The sequence below is a fragment of the Lepidochelys olivacea genome (genome assembly GCF_965140295.1).
Source record: "Lepidochelys olivacea isolate rLepOli2 genome assembly, chromosome: 6".
Lineage (NCBI taxonomy): Eukaryota > Metazoa > Chordata > Testudines > Cheloniidae > Lepidochelys > Lepidochelys olivacea.
The window spans coordinates 122,616,791-122,632,987 of NC_140416.1; the positions used below are offsets into that span (position 1 = coordinate 122,616,791).

At 45.8% G+C, this 16,197-nt stretch overlaps 1 protein-coding gene across 5 annotated transcripts in view; it reads right to left on the reverse strand.

Moving 5' to 3' along the window:
* The window catches only part of FRMD6 (FERM domain containing 6), a 117,697-nt gene that overhangs the window by 62,730 nt on the left and 38,770 nt on the right, over positions 1 to 16,197 (reverse strand). Inside the window, exons 1-2 of one of the 5 annotated variants that reach the window (XM_084630691.1) lie at positions 13,639 to 13,773; positions 13,166 to 13,224 (exon numbers count right to left, since the gene is read on the reverse strand). The exons of 1 other annotated variant lie outside the window; for it this stretch is intronic. The gene's annotated coding sequence lies outside the window, so the exon portion shown is untranslated. Of the gene's footprint in view, positions 1 to 10,426; positions 10,449 to 13,093; positions 13,225 to 13,638; positions 13,776 to 16,197 lie in introns of those variants that run through there. 3 more of the 5 variants (XM_084630692.1, XM_084630693.1, XM_084630694.1) reach the window with 3 other exon arrangements.

The window sequence follows — 16,197 nt, forward strand, 5'->3', positions numbered from 1 at the left end:
ATTGGAACAAGAGCTCTTCATTATAAATATCAGATTATTTCATCTGGCACAAAAAGCCAGAAATTGGATGTTGAAAAACCAAAGTAGAAAGAAAGAAAGAGAGGATTTGCCATATTGAATTAGATGATTGGACCATCAGTTTCCATACCCCACCTCTGGCAGTGGCCAATAACTGATGCTTTGGAGGAAGGAAAAATGAACACACAATAGCCAATTATGCGCTGCTGTATATGGGGGAACAATTTGTTCCTGAGCACAGCAGATGACTGTCAGATCCTGAGCATCTTAACACTGGTATAAACTTTCGTGGCTTTAATAAAGACAAGAGAGTTACTCCAGATCTACAGCACTGAGGCCAAGATCAGAACCTGGCCCAATCGCTCTGCAACTGACCATATGACTAGGGTACCCTTATCCGCAGACATTAGCAACGGTCACAGTTCTCCAGACCCTTTCTGAAACCCAGCCACAGGATCTGATCCCAGGACGTCCTTCCGCACTGTTGTGCTTATGTCTCATTCTGAAGCCAAGAGGAGAGCTGCCAGAGCACGTACCTGAGCACAGGGAGGATGGAAAGGTAGGGGGTGCACTTACACAGTGAGCTGAAAAGGAAAAGTCACACCAAACTGTGGACTGCTCTGGGAAGGATGAAGGCAGACTACTGTTTGACCCTTCAAAAGGACAGATCTTAAAGTTAAATGCTCAAAAATGTAAGTCTGATAGCGTGGCAGACCTTGGGAGACAGGCCAGTCCTTGCTTACAGACAGCCCCCCAACCTGAAGCAAATACTCACCAGCAACCACACACCAGAACCACTAACCCAGGAACCTATCCTTGCAACAAAGCCCGTTGCTGACTGTGCCCACATATCTATTCAGGGGACACCATCACAGGGCCTAATAACATCAGCCACACTATCAGAGACTTGTTCACCTGCACATCCACCAATGTAATATATGCTATCATGTGCCAGCAATTCCCCTCTGCCATGTACATTGGTCAAACTGGACAGTCTCTACGTAAAAGACTAAATGGACACAAATCAGACATCAAGAATTATAACATTCAAAAACCAGTCGGAGAACACTTCAATCTCTCTGATCACTCGATTACAGACCTAAAAGTGGCAATTCTTCAACAAAAAAACTTCAAAAACAAACTCCAAGGAGAGACTGCTGAATTGGAATTCATTTGCAAACTGGACACCATTAAATTAGGCTTGAATAAAGACTGGGAGTGGATGGGTCATTACACAAAGTAAACCTATTTCCCCATGCTTATTTTTTCCCCCTCCCGTTACTCACACCTTCTTGTCAACTGTTGAAAATGGGCCATCCTTCGAAAGGGTTTTTTTCTCCTGCTGATAATAGCTCACCTTAACTGATCACTCTCATTATAGGCCAGAATTCTTGTGCCAAAGTCGGTTTCTGCACAAGCTAAATTAGGACTGTTAATTTAGGATCAAAGGGGTGGCACTCCTAGGATTTAAATAAGTGTTTCTGCAGGTGCTTCGGATCTATCCTGGGCTGCTGAACCCTTACATTTTGGGGCAAAGCCTGTAGGGAAGCCCTGCCTCTCATGACAGAAGTTACCCAATGTAAATATATGAAGGCCGTACGCTGCAGCACAAAATAAAAGTCTACTGGAGTTACACTCGGAATAAGCCAATCCTGTTACTCCAGGGAGGCGTACCCCACCTTAGATGTTCAGCAAACAGCGCTTGGGGACACTAGTTATTGCCAGGGTGGGGAGCTATTGGAGGGGGAAGGCAGAAGTCACATGGGGCCCGATTCTCCTTTGCCCTGCACTTTGGGCACTCATTTACTCCACCGCACAGCCAAGCTTTCCACCTGATTTGCACAAATAAAAACGAGGGCACAAAGGCCCCGATCCAGTTCCCACTGACATCAAGGCCCTGCATGGCCACCAACAGGAGCTGAATCAGGATCAAGATGCAAGGCAATCGAGAATCAGGAATGAGCTTCGAAAGATTTAAAAAAACCCAAACATCCAGACAAACACTGAAAACTGAGCAGGTTTCAGAGTAGCAGCCGTGTTAGTCTGTATTCGCAAAAAGAAAAGGAGTACTTGTGGCACCTTAGAGACTAACAAATTTATTTGAGCATAAGCTTTCATGAGCTACAGCTCACTTCATTGGATGCATCCGATGAAGTGAGCTGTAGCTCACGAAAGCTTATGCTCAAATAAATTTGTTAGTCTCTAAGGTGCCACAAGTACTCCTTTTCTTTTTACTGAAAACTGAGTAAGTTCCCCAGTATCAGCCCAAATTCTCCGCTCAGCTCTGGTGTAAATCCAGTGACCTGGCCCCCATAATCACCTTATCTGAACGCCTTGGTGTCTACTTCTCCTCACAACTCCTGCTAAGTTTCACACTCTACTGATCACTGTGGAGCTGCTCTGCTGTCACTCCTGCAGCACCCAGGGTTTCAGACTCCTCTGTGGATGGATTACCCCTTGCCACCCCCTAAAAGCCCTTCTCACTGGAATGTACAGAGCCCCGGCTGAGCTGCACTGCACGGGACAGACTGTCAGCGATGCTACTTGCAAAGGAGATTTGGCTGAAATCATGTGTCATTTTCTCTGTTCAAACACAGAAACAAAACAAACTGATATCTTGAAAAGGGAGAACAGTTCCTGCTGCACAACACAGTATCAATCATATCTGTTCTGGTTTGGATGCAGAACGCTTGGCAGTTTTCAAGGTCCAGAGCCTCATCTGGTATCAATTGGCAAAGTATATATCTGCATAGCTCCATTGTAAGTATGCAAAATCTACACCAGCTGAGGAGCTGGCCTTTCATGTTCATTTGTAAAGATACACCTTCATCTGCCGCCAGTTTCCTGAAGAAATACATTTCTGAAGGCTCAACTATTCAGGTCCAAATTCTGGTTGCTTTGTGCACATAAAACGCCCACTGACAACTGCACCAGTAAGGCATTTTGTCTGCACTAAGTTGTTACCCCCAAGGAGAAAACCAATAGCTTGTTTAATGGGACCCAGAATTGCTAAATCTTCTTTGTTTCAACCCAACACCACGTCATGCTAATATCAGGAAACCTGTCTGTATTTGCTTCTGAATCTTTGAGGCAAAGTGTGATTTCCTACAAAAAGACGAGAACCAAAACCATTTCTGATTGCTACCAACCCAGAAAATATCTGAAAACATGACGTTCCACTAGATGTATACGCTGCTGAATAAAGGCAACACTGCAAAAAGCAATGGAAATACACGGGGCCTGCTGCTTTAGCCACACATAATTGAAACGTTGTTATGTGTTTTTGTTTTTTTAATCATACCAAGTAACAAGGAGTGGGTGGGGCCTTGTCTCTGCCCTGCCTCATAACACACGAGTCCGTACAGGAGACGTAATCTGTGCCAGGTAGAGGGCTGAGGCAAGTACCTTGTTCCAGAGGAGCTGGGGGGCAGGGGAACCAGGGACCAGGGTGTGACTGAGTCACAATTCACTCTCCGGTCTGTTCCTAGGGCAGAACCTATAAGGGTACGTCTACACTGCAATTAAACACACGCGGCTGGCCCATACCAGCTGACGTGGGCTCAGGCGTAGGGGCTGTTTAATCGCAGTGTAGATGTTTGGGCTTAAGCTGGAGCCTCTGCTCCAGGACCCTGCAAGGCAGAGTGTCCCAGGGCTCTGGCTGCAGCCCAAACCTGAATGTCTTGAGCCCCGTCAGCCGAGTCAGCTGGCCCTGGCGTCTAACTGCAGCGCGGACATACCCTAAATCCTGCCCCTACATTCAGGGCTCATGGTGAAGCCACAGACTAATACGGAGATATTAAAGTGTCCATCTTCCACGGTGAACACCACCGAGATAAACCTGCGCTCTGTCCATTTGTTTTCCCCCAAATCTTTCCCAAGTGCTTAAATCTTCAAGTACAATTTTTAAACCGTACAAAGAGCTGCAGCTGAACACAACGGCACGGATGTGTCTGAACAGCTTTAAAGGGAGGGGAGGCAGTTAGCGCAGACAGACTGGGGGATTTGCCTTGATGACAGCGACAACCCAACCACCATCTCCAGAAGAGGGGAGCAGCCTGGCTGCACTAACCCCATGCAAAACACAGACTAATTCTGGGCCTGTTCCACCAACTCTTACTCGCGTAAGCAGTTCTTGCTCCGACAGCGCTCTCACAGGAACCAAGGGCAACGCCTGAGTGAGGAAGGGCCCAATCCTGCCAGCCTACGTGGTTACATTTTCCCTGTGGGCTCGATCGTGCATGGTGCTGACTGCCCTCAACTCCCTCAACTCAGCAGGAGCTCAGAGCGCTCAGCATGTCGCAGGATCATGCCCCAAGCATAGAACAGGGTCAGAGTCCGTGCTGTGCTTCCCAGGGGGCATGACACACAAGGAACGACTTGGGGGAGGGTCGGGGGCAAAGATGGCTACCAGCCATTTCTGCATCCCCCATATTCTCGGTCAGCTGGGGACTGATGCGGTTTCTGGCACAGATGCTACCCACGCTGCTGATGGACTGCCCCGCAGCCTGGAGCAACCCAGAATCTTCGTAACAGTCAGTGCTGCAGAAACACCTCGCCAGCCCCAGACACTGCCCCATCACCAGGCTCTGCAAGGGTCGAGGGCCATGTAGTCCTGCACTGCTCTGGTACCAGGAGAATTACCCCCCAGCAAGTTGCAGTGCCTTTACAACCCCAATATACCTCCAGAGTGGGGAATAAGGACCTAGGGCCAGAATCCCACCCCCCCTCTCTTTATACAGAAGTAACAAACCAGCACCAAGATCAAATGGGAAGCAAGTTCAGGACCTATGATCAATTGTCTTCCTACACCACAGTAAGTCCGCCACTCTTTTTTGGCTCCTGTTTCCCTCCAGCGTATCCTTACAGAAGTTCCTATGTGTTGTTTTGCTTTATAGCCGTAACTAGCAAAACGGTTAGTAGTAAGACATGGAGCATCCCTCATCCCATACAAATGATTAAATAGCGACACCAAGGCAGAGCTATGTTTATCAGTTTTTAATATTCTTCAACAGTAAAATTTCAGGAACAAAATCTTACTATTTTGTCCCAACGCTGCTGCAACATACAATATCTTTCCCTCTGATGTATAATAAATCCCAGCAAAGCTGAGCTCACCCTGGCATAGCACAAAAATGGCACTACATTGTCAATGAATATTTTTCCACAGGCAGTGTGGTACATTCACCCCAGGACTGTAATTAGCGAGGAGACTCTGAAGGCTGTAACTCTTCCTGTTTTGAAATGACCCATGTAATATTAATCAATAGAATGGGTAAGTTGAGCACAATTATAGTGCAATTTAAGGATGGTTTGTTGTATCTGGATGGAAACAATTATCCTACAAGGCAGGAGCTTAGGAGGGGAGACATAATTATGTTTAAAACAGAGGCTGTTGGGTATTAGAGAAGAATCAGAAGAGCTAACTGGATCAATTAGTATTGTAGTTAATAGGCAGGGGTATCATGTACCAGGCCAGCTGGCACAATTTACACTGTGTTTGTATCCAGAAGTTCCAATCTGTACTGATGACATTGTTAAGGGGGAACAGACAAAGAACTGCTGGACAAGAAGGCGGCACTCAGCTAAGTAAGTCTGTCCCGTTTGTTTATTTTAGCCACATGGACAATCCTTCAGCATTCTCTCCCTCTAACTTATCTAGTCAAAATATCCTGTTCCCTCTTGATTTCCTATTTATAGATGCCTAGACTTTAAGGTCAGAAGGGACCATCATGATCATCTAGTTTGACCTCCTGCACTTTTCAGGCCACAGAACAGGTCTCACCCACTCACTCTTGTTATAAACCCCTAACTTGTGGCTGAGTTATTGAAGTCGTCAAATCATGGTTTAAAGACTGAGTTACAGAGACTCCACCATTTACACTAGTTTAAACCTGCAAGTGACCAGTGCCCTAGGCTGCAAGGGAAGGCGAGAAACCTCCAGGGTCTCTGCCAATCTGACCCGGGGAAAATTACTTCCCAACCCCAAATATGGCGATCAGTTAGACCCTGAGCCTGTGGGCAAGACCCCTCAGCCAGACCTGGGAAAGAACTCTCTGTAGTAACTCAAACCCTCCTCATCTAATGTCCAATCACCAGACACTGGAGATATTTGCTGCTTGCAGTCACAGATCAGCTACATGCCATTGCAGGCAGTCCCATCATACCATCTGCTCCATAAATTATCAAGCTCAGTCTTGAAGCCAGTTGGGCTCAACCAGCTTTATTAAAGCCCTTCACAAGATTTCATCGGTCACTTCTAAGTTTTCTTTTTTCCTTTTTCAGAACAGGTGCTCCGCAGGGCACGGGACTGTGGGTGGGATTTAGAAAAGTGCCTCAGGCAGCGAGATGCCCGGTTCCAACAGACATCAAGGGGAATTGGGCACTTCATTCCAGCTTGGGTCTTCCTGTGTGAAGAGTGGGGACTAATACACCTGAGGCCAGACATGGAGACTCTGGCTCATAATTAACAGTACTGTTGGGCAGATTTTTAAATGTATTTAGGCACCTAACTCATTGACTTCCATGGAAGTGAGGCATTTAAATACCTTTAAAAATCTGGCCTTAACACCACAAGCAAGCCCACCCAAATCACTGCAGTGATGCCCTTTGTCCCAATCTGGTCCAGAATAAGGACAACGAATAAATTCAAGCTTTTAGCCTCTCTTGTATCTATGTACGTAGCCTCTTACATAGAGCTTTTCACAACAAGTCTAACAGGAAAGAGAGAATATGTATACATAAGGATATTTCCCATGAGTCCCATTGGATATCCCTTACTCATGGGAGCAGTTCCAATGAAGATACTGGGACGACCCACTTGAGTGACAGCTACTTAGTGTGAGGGTGCAGAATTGGGTTCTTTAAAAGAACTCTGCAAGTAATATGCGAAAACATGCATTTGAGGAAGAGACTTCTCCCTCCACGGCTTCTCTTTCTACAGTTAAGTAATAACCAGTGTTTTATTAAATCACAGCCACGGGAATGTCTGGGATGTCATACATTCAGGCATTATGATTTGGCTGCAGGAGGAGGCAGAATCCATTTGTTTATCCACAACTGTAATAAGCAACACAAATGATAAGTGGAAATATTCAGAACCCAGTTATGATCCCACATTATACTGAGAATTGTCTTTAAAATTAGCAACCATCTTAGTTGTTTATGCTGCACTCCTTCCATGGCAATATCTTTCCAATGGAAAGGTGTCCAAAACGCAACGAAGAATTCTAGACAATATCTCCTCTGTGCCTAGCACAACAACAGAATATAAATCCAAAGAAATGATTCTCTCTGTCTGTGACACATTCCTGTACCTTGTTTATTTTCCACTGGACTCAAACAGTGAGCTGACTGATTCAAGGATTTTTCCACAACATACTCTCAAGCCCAGAACCTCAAAGATATTTTAACTCCTAACTTCCATTGAAATCAATACAAGTTAGAAACCTAAATACGTTGGAGGATCTGGGTATAGATCCTTTTCCTCATCAGTAACGTACACTGCGTGACTGCTCCTTTACACACACACCCAGTGCGTAATTTGTAATGAAACAGGTGCCAGGTCTCAAGCATAATGTATGCAGCAAGCCCAGAGGTGCCAGGGCCACGAACTGCCAAGCCTAGAGGTGCCGGGGCCCAGCCTTGGCACACATTAAGCACTGCACACCCACATAGGTGATATACAGACAAGCATAGTGGTGGCAAAAGTAAACCATAAGGTAATGTGCTGACCGTAATTAAAAACATTTTGTCCCTGGTTGCTAACGTAACCGTTGTCATTGGTGTCAGTCAAGAAAAAAAATATAACATTTTACATTTCCTTAGAAATTCTATTTGAAAATTTTCCTCTAGTTCCATTTGGTCTGCTTGGTTTTGCAACAGAGCAGCAGATTGATTCATCTACTTGTGTCCAGGCTCCTGGTCCCCTACTTAAATATTTACATCATTGCAGTATTTGAGCACCCACCGAAAGACTAATGGAGTTGACTGGAACTTCTACTGGGGTTATTACTCTCCTCCAGAAATTTCACAAAGGAAATGTTTCCCTATACCAGTAGGTCTCTCGTAAACTCTTTCCAACTAAGAATTCTAGTTCCCCATCACTTTTTAAAATGGACCATTCTTTTCTTCACCTTCTGTTTACTGGGATTATAGATAACAATCCTGCCTTTAACTCCTTAATCCAAGAACCAATGTTTCCTTTTTGGTCCAATGAAAGTACTTTTAATTTGTTTATATTTTTTCCTCCAATGCTCTTTCCTGCTAGAATGTTTACATTGTTGAAAGCCTTCTGTGTATTGTTCCTACTACTCTTCATATTCCTTCTTAACTCCATTGACAACCGTTGCCCTTTCCCTTGTTTAGGCTTCCCCAGGATGAATATCAGCTGCAGTTTCTTCAGCTGTTTATTAGCTACATCTCCTTTTTCCCCATCCAACATTACAGAACTAGAGCCAGAACAGTTTAGTACTTTGCAATAGAGAAAGATAGTATCCGCCTACAACATGGTCCAATCGGTATCAGCACTGCAAGATAACCAAAAGCTTCTTGGAAGGCACATGATGGGCCTGATCCAAAATCTGCTGAAACAGGGGTTCTCAAACTTCATTGCACCGCGACCTCCTTCTGACAACAAAAAATTCCTACCCAACCCCAGGAGGGGGGACCGAAGCCCTGTGGGGGGGGGGGGCCGCAAAGCAAAACCTTGAACCCCACGGCCCCGGGAAGAGGTCAAATCAAAGCCAAAGGCTTCAGCCCCAACCAGGGGGCCTGTAACCTGAGCCCCGCCACCCGGGCTGAATCCCGGGGGCTTTGGCCCCGAGCTGCTGCAAGTCTAAGCCAGCCCTGGCGACCCCATTAAAATGGGGTTACAACCCACTTTGGGGTCCCAGAAAAACTTTAATGAGTTTTTGACAGACTCTACTAAACAAACTCCATTCATGCTGAAATGAACAGAATCTGATCCTTCAAATTGAGGCCCAATCTTGTTCTCACTGAAGTCCATGGCAGCTTCGCCCTAACTTCAAATGGGAGAAAGATTAAACCATAAGGAATTACTTTTTAATCCCTGAAATGATCTTCAATGGTATTCCATAAATGAGCAACCAAATGGCCAAAAACAGAATGGTATTGAGGGGTTTTTCTACAACTGACTTGGTATTGCCTTTCTTAAATAATCCTGTATAAATTTAGCATCCTTACAATGAGCACACACTACAAATTACATTACTGGCTGCTTACATTTCAGATGGAAATAACCTCTACCAAACCAGAGCAGCAATGTGCTTTGTTTCAATTGACAATGTTAATAAACTTCACTTCCTCAGAAGAAACAGGGAAAATGCTGATTGTTTAAAAGAAACATTATAAACCAGAAAGCGCATAAAGCTAGATTAACAACCAGGCAGATATTTTAACAGCCATAATTTGTATATTCCATCTGGGGTCCACAGCATATAAAAAACAGGGAGGAAGAAGTTGAGATCATCTTAATTTGAAATTCACATATATTTTTACATCTGGTCTGAATTAATCTGTTCAGAGCACTGACTTTCATGTAAAGGAATAATTGCTTACAGATTTTGATTTAAAAGAAAATTTCATAGAATCTCAGAACCACAGGGTTAGAAGGGACCGCAAGGGTCATCTAGTCTAACCCCCCTGCCAAGATGCAGGACTTGTTGTGGAATTCTTAGTTTCAATAAACTAAGAGTTAAAAATTAATATGACCAAGAACTCCCTTACGAAGTGAGATTAGAAACAAAGTACGTGTCCAAATCTGAACTCACCATCAAAAGTAGCTGAGTTAAAGGAAATAGCCTCAGTTTCAAGCATTTTGTCCAAAAAGGCCAAACTAATCCACAAATTTATCCTCCATTTAAGAGGGTCAGAGATTTTATAAAGCAGTGTTAAATCAGCCTAGGAATAGAAAAGGTCTGGCAGTTCAATCCGCACAGTTTTGTAATTTTTCTTATCAGGAAAAAGGGTTTGGATTGGCGTGAAAATATTCTTATGAAAGTAAAATACATCAGCCTCATACAAAAAAGCTGACTCCTGTCCCAACAAGACAAAAACATATTCAAATGTTTTTGCTGCACTAGCCAAGTTCTTCACACTGACTAAATAGGTGGGGCAAGTAACACCACTTCTCACTATAAGATCCTGTTTTCAGTTGCTGACAAAGTTGCCAAACTTTAACCGTTTGGACTGAAATTTTTCATACTGGGTGTTTGCTTCAGACAGTTTTTTGGGGGGAGGGGCGGGTATTGTAAATTAAAGCCAAAATGGTTCTGTCATTTCTGAGAATGAGACTAGGGAAAAATACATTGTTTTGCCCATGTTACAAAATTCCGCAGACTTTTCTTCTGAAAAGCTCTAGCGCCCCCAGACTTTGGAGCAAAAAACTTACATTTGGCAGGGGGGTGGCCTTTGCGCAAGGGATGTGCCTTTTGCTGTCCCCATAAAGAACTGCCCAAATTTGGCCAAGTTATAAGCCTCTGGGGGAAAAAAAAAAAATCTCAGTTTGCACATGCTCAGTAGAAACTTAGATTTTAGCAGCTGAAAGACACCAAAGTTTCTGTTCACACTGAGCGCGCTCCAGCCTACAGCTCAGCAATACTTTCCCTGAAACTGCAGCTCTGGGCGAGGCATGTAATTAAAGACTGTATCATAATACTCATGCACAAGGAGGCATATTAAGGTTGCACAGGCAACCTGAATTCTGTTTTTTCCTAACTTCTGAATGCTTGACTTAGCAACCTTAATAGTGTTCTTTTAATATAGTTTTTTTGTGTACAATATTTTTTTTTTTAGAAGAGCTGCTAAGTCCTACAGCAGAGATGACCCATACCTGCTGACAGTTGGGGGTGGGGAAGGGACGAGGCAGAGCGAGGGCAGCCCTGGCTTCAGCTGTGTTACTGAGCATGCTCAAGCCATGTGGACATACTCAGTACAAGCCAAGCAGCAAAACTGGGGGGATGGGGGGGCATGTGACCCTGCATACCGCCCCCCACCATGCATAACCTTTGCCCTACAGCAACTCTAAACTTGCACACTCAACTTTTCCCCCTTGCAACAATGTTGCTAACACACACTTTGGGCATGTCTACACTACAGCAGCACAGCTACTGGGGTTTCTCCGTCACTGTAGTAAATCCACCCCTCAAGAAGTGGTAGCTAGGTCTATAGAAAAATTCTTCCATCGACCAAGCTGCATCAACAGTGGAGGTTAGGTCGACCTAACTATGTTGCACACAGCAAAAAATTTTTCACAACCCTGAGCAATGTAGCTAGGTCAGTCTAATTTTTAGGCAAAGACCAGGCCTTCCTGTCTGCTTCAGCAGTGCTTCCATAAGAAATGACAGATGTGCTGATTGCTGTAGTCACCCACTGGTCAGATTTTTATCTACTCTTGCAAGTCAATTAAAACACTAACTCAAACTCTAGGTATTTGGCTGCCTGGACAAGATAGCATGCGGATAAAATAACTAGATAATAGCGCTCCACTGTAGACGTCTTTCTTGCTGATATATTACTCCAAAAAGAGTTTAAATACAGATTTTAAAATATTTCATTTTACTTTCTAAAAATGTATTACTTAATTTTCAGTACTCAGTACAAGAGTAAATATTTAAGGCCCTGATTCCACAAGACTCAGGTTCACATATAACTTTACTCATGTGAATAGCCCCAAACGTTACCCCCAAACTGAGGCACTCAAAAATCACTAGTCACACTAGCAAATCTTGGGGTAATATGTCCCAGTTTAGATGGTAACTTGCTCCCTATTGGACTACTCTCATGAAGAAAGCTAAGTATATTTGCAGGACTGGGACCTAAATTTCCACTTTCTCACCAACAAAGTGCGTCATTAAAAGGTTAAGCAGTTTTATCTACCAGACTTCCATAATCCAGAGAGGATTCATCTGTTTTATTTCTTTTATCGGCCACACATTTTAACAAAACTGTCTTACCAGTTTACTTATAAGGTGTTTTCCTACAAAATCCTAATAATGTGTTATGAAATCATCAAATTAACCCTCATAATTCGCTTTAGGATCCCATTCCTACCTCCACAAAACGGTTAGCAGAACTACTGATTAAAACGGGAGCAGGCGAAGGCTAAATCTGATTTTGAATAAATCCTACTCATATTAATGAGCGGCTATATTGATGTCAATAGGCATACTAGTGCAGGAGTAAGAACTGCTCCCGTGAGTTAGACTAGGAAATGCAGAGAGCCGAAATGACAGTTCAGTATGGAAAAGTCTTCCTCTAGAAGTACCGATGCTGTTAAATTTCAACTCCCAGAAATCACTAAAAGGAAATGACTAACATTCTTGGAAAATGAAGCAACTTGCAGTTTCTCCAACACCACTTACTAATCCCTAAAATTGCGCCCTGTGGCAATAAAGAGTAGTTCATGCAATAAACAGCAACATTAAAATAGATGCATATGAAACCAAAACACTGAAAATGTCTATATTTCCCAAAGGAAAGGAACAGGAAAGACAATCCACGGAGATTTTATTACATCATCTCAGCTTTTCAAATCACCGCATTGAAAAGAATAAAAAACCCAACATTTAAACTCAAACTTGTATAGGACAAACACACAAAAAGTGCTTTGAATGTTACCCTGCTAGAAATAATGGAATCTACTAACTGGGTTGACTTTTATTTTCAAAGAAAGCTATTTCTGCTGTTACATTTGTATCATATTCAATCCCTCACCAAGACATTGGCTTTAGCAAAAATGTCAAGGTTCCTATGATCACCAACTTAACAGGTGATCCGTCTAAAACTACCAGCCTTCATGTGGGCTTTAAAATCTCCTTGTTTTGACACATTTCCACCAGTTTGTGCCTTCAATTCTTATTAGGGTCAATGGGTTCGCAACTTAACATCCCTATAAAGGTCTGATTTTCTGAAACACCCACCTTCTGCAAAGCAGGTCCCTTTAAGGTCTCACCCAAACACAGAGGCACCCCAAATCACTAGCCACTTTTGGAAACGATGGCTCCTAATTATTTGCATTTTAGCAGCGCCCTCTAGGTTCAAGTCACTGTCTACACACCTGCCCTGAAGAGTTTCCTCCAGGCTCGCACTCCCCGCACATGTCATGCAAAGTGCCAAGAAAAGCGAGTACCTTCTTATTATTAGTTTTCGCGCAACTCCTGGAAGCCCCGGGCCTGGGCCAGGACCTCACTGTGTAAACACAAGACAAAAAGCTCATCAACGCCTCAAAGGGGCTTTATCTTTATAACCCAAGGCTAGGACAAGCGGGACCCCCGGACAGCGGAGGGGCTGGGCAGAGCCCTGCCGGGCCGCTCCAGGGCGGGCACTACCCGGACGCGCCGTGCCCAAAGCTCGCCTCCCGTTCCCACAGCCGCGTCCCGCCGCAGTCCTCGAACAACGCGAGCCCCGCGGCGCCCCCGCCCGCCCCGGGGACCCGCCCCGCAGCCCCCACGCCCCAGCCAGGCGGCGTGACAAGCGCCCCCCGAAGGGAAGGGAAGGGGGCGCCGGCCCAGCGGGGCGAGGGAGCGGGGGTCCTCCGGGGCGCCCCCCCTTCCCAGGCCGGTCCCCTCGCCTCGCCTCGCCGGGCCCGAGCCGCTGCGGTACCTGGGCGAGCGTCCCCCGGGCTGCCGCGCTCCGGCTCCCCGCTTCCTCCCGCCGGCCCCAGAGCGCGGCCAGCTCCGGAACGCGGCCCCCGGCGCCGCCAGCCGGGAACGTACCAAGCCCCGGGCTGCGGGGGAGGAGAGAGGCGGGCGGGGGGGCAGGGCCCGGGCGCTCCGGCAGCGCGGCGCGGCGCGGCGCAGCGCCCCCCGCCGGCGCGGCGCGGCGCAGGCCGGCCCCAGGGCCGCCCCCTCCTCTTCCTCCTCCCCCTCCCCCGGCGCTGCGGCTCGGACCCCTCCGCGGGGCAGCCCTTGGTACAGCCCGGAGAGCCGTCCCCGTCCCCCCCGCAGCCTCTGAGGGCATGTCTACACTGAGCCGCGGGAGTGACTCCGGATTGAGCCTCAGGCTGGCCGGGCCAGCAAGCCCCCAGGAGCCGCGACCCAGGACACTGCTGGGGGGTCAGAGCCTGAGTCCTGCTGTGGCGGGGGTTCAAGCCCTGTTATTCTGGAGCGGGTCGCCCCAGCCCAACAAAGCCAAGTTTTGACGAGCCAATCAATAGTCGTTGGGTTGTAAACCAAACTGAAGAGTTCTGAAGAGCAAACAGGCAGTGGGTTGTAAACCAAACGGCAGAGCAGTTCCACTGAGAACGGCTCAAACCACGGAGTAGTTTTCTGCCCAGCCACAGTTTGTGTTGCCCGATTATATTCTGCAAGTACATGCCCACAGGGGCTGGAACGAGGGGTGCAGCTGCACCCCCCTGGCTTGAAGAAGATTCCATTATATACAGGGTTTAAAGTTTGGTTCAATGGCTCGCAGCACCCCGGCCCTATGTTCCCGGACCCCTGTAGGTGCGCTTCCCCCCCAATAGACATCAAAGACACCGCTAGCTCATCATTAAAACAGTCATGGCATAAGCCCAATTGTGCCACCTTTGCTCATATTGTGTAGTACCTTAGGGCAGTGTTTCCCACACTCGGGACGCCGCTTGTTCCGGGAAAGCCCCTGGCGGGGCCGGGCCCGTTTGTTTACCTGCCGCGTCCGCAGATTCGGCCGATCGTGGCTCCCACTGGCATGGTTCGCTGTGCCCGGCCAATGGGGGCTGCGGGAAGTGGCGCGGGCCAAGGGACGTACTGGCTGCCGCTTCCCGCAGCCCCCATTGGCCTGGAGCGGCGAACCACGGCCAGTGGGAGCCACGATCGGCTGAACCTGCGGACGCGGCAGGTAAACAAACTGGCCCGGCCCGCCAGGGGCTTTCCCTGAACAAGCAGCGTCCCAAGTTTGGGAAACACTGCCTTAGGGCATGACTCAGTGTTAGTATTGGGCAAAACATTTAAACTGGCACCAGTGGGATTTCAGCACATACTTAAGTGCTTTGCTGAACAGGGATGAATGTAAGCATTTTCTTGTATCAGAGCCTTATTATACCAATAATCCCATTGCTTTTCAGTGGTACTCAGACAAGGTTAGTTAACTGAATTTAAGTTACATTGCTATCTGCAAGAGAAATGCCTTTGTTGCATTGGATTTCAAAAGGGAATCATTGCAAAAAGTGGACATTTAATTGTGTAGGCAAAGATATCCCTGAAAGATTTTGGATTAGTCAAACAAATGAGCACAAAGAAAAGGAGTACTTGTGGCACCTTAGAGACTAACAAATTTATCTGAGCATAAGATTTCGTGAGCTACAGCTCACTTCATGGGAAGCATGCAGTGGAAAATACAGTGGGGAGATTTTATATACACAGAGAACATGAAACAATGGGTGTTACCATACACACTATAACGAGAGTGATCAGGTAAGGTGAGCTATTACCAGCAGGAGAGAAAAAAAAACAAAAACCTTTTGTAGTGATAATCAAGGTGGGCCATTTCCAGCAGTTGACAAGAACGTGTGAGGAATAGTAGGGGGAGGAAATAAACATGGGGAAGTAGTTTTACTTTGTGTAATGACCCATCCACTCCCAGTCTTTATTTAAGCCTAACGTAATGGTGACCAGTTTGCAAATTAATTCCAATTCAGCAGTCTCTCGTTGGAGTCTGTTTTTGAAGTTTTTTTGTTGAAGAATTGCAACTTTTAGGTCTGTAATCGAGTGACCAGAGAGATTGAAGTGTTCTTCGACTGGTTTTTGAATGAGCACAGTACCAGGAAAAATATGTTCTACTTTATTCTACCATATGAGTGGACTGATCTGGTAAGAATACCATTGCTTTCTTCGAGTTCTATTGAGAATGATCATTAATTTTAGCTCAAGTCACCAAACATTTTAGCACCTGTGCTTAAATGAACAAAGTTGTTGCAGGTCAGACATCTGGAAAAGGCATATTCAATATCTTTTATGTTCCTCTTAGGATCGGTTCATGATCATCTCTATATTGCTATCTCTTAAGACACATTTGATGCCAAATAGTAATTGTGTATCTCATATGGAAAGATAAATTAGTTCTGCTTAATATCTTGGAACATAAGCACAGTTTCTTAGCCTGCCTTTTCAACATCATTTACAGCCTTTGAGCTTGCACATTTTACGCATTATGAATAGTGCATTTTCTTGGGGTATGAAACCT